Source organism: Mastomys coucha, unplaced genomic scaffold (assembly GCF_008632895.1).
Source record: "Mastomys coucha isolate ucsf_1 unplaced genomic scaffold, UCSF_Mcou_1 pScaffold23, whole genome shotgun sequence".
Classification (NCBI taxonomy): Eukaryota; Metazoa; Chordata; class Mammalia; order Rodentia; family Muridae; genus Mastomys; species Mastomys coucha.
In genome coordinates this window covers 57,852,109-57,852,994 of record NW_022196906.1, presented here as the reverse complement: position 1 = coordinate 57,852,994, position 886 = coordinate 57,852,109, and the positions used below count along the sequence as shown (strand labels likewise).

The following is an 886-nucleotide window of genomic DNA, read 5'->3' as shown; positions in this document are numbered from 1 at the left end:
CAGGTAATGGAGGACTACTCCCACGGTAAGGTTGTAAGAACAACATGAGAGCTAGATGTAGCACAACTATAGTTCCAGCTACTTGAAAGGCTGAGCTGTCAGGGCTGCTTCAGCTCTGAAGTCTGATGTTAGCCTGGGTAATACATTGATACTTTGTCTCAAAGCACAAACAAAAAAGCAAACATCAGAGGGGTGACATTCTGGTGGTTCCGGGAGACGTGCCTTCCACCTTAGACCATGGCCAAGTTCATCCGTAACCTCTCAGAGAAGGCATCGTCAATGGTGGCCACTGCTGTGACTTCCTCGAAGCCTCGATTGGTCACATTTTGGCACTACGCCAAAGTTGAGCTGGTTCCCCAACCCCTGGTGAAATCCCTACAGCTCTTCAGAGCATGAAAAAAATAATTCAGAGTGCTAAAGCTGTTAGCTTCACACACCTTATAGTCAAGGGAGCTGTGCTGCATGGTTTGGTGGCCACTGAGGTGTAAATGTGGTTTTATATCGGAGAGATCATAGGCAAGCACGGGATTGTTGGCTATGATGTTTGAAGACCAATCTTTAACTTCTGATTTGAGTTCTTATTTGAGTGTTCTTGGACCATGTGTAACGGGACTGCTATCTGAATAAAACACTAGGTGTTGAAAAAAAAGCAAACATCAAAAAGATCCAACACAACATGAAAATAAATAATGTGGATGGATACACACAGACACAGACACACACACACACACAATATTAGGTCTAAATAGATTTTTTTTCTAATAAATTTTTCCCTGATAAACACTAACAATAATGGTTTGGGATGTAGCTTAATAGTAGACAGTTGCTTAGGATGCATGAAGTGTGAATATGCCCTAAGCAATTAAAAACACTAATAACATATAAA

At 41.5% G+C, this 886-nt stretch overlaps 1 pseudogene; it reads left to right on the top strand.

Annotated features, from left to right (window-relative positions):
* Positions 1 to 237: 237 nt before the first annotated feature.
* LOC116073554 lies at positions 238 to 548 on the top strand (annotated as a pseudogene).
* The last annotated feature ends 338 nt before the right edge of the window (positions 549 to 886 follow it).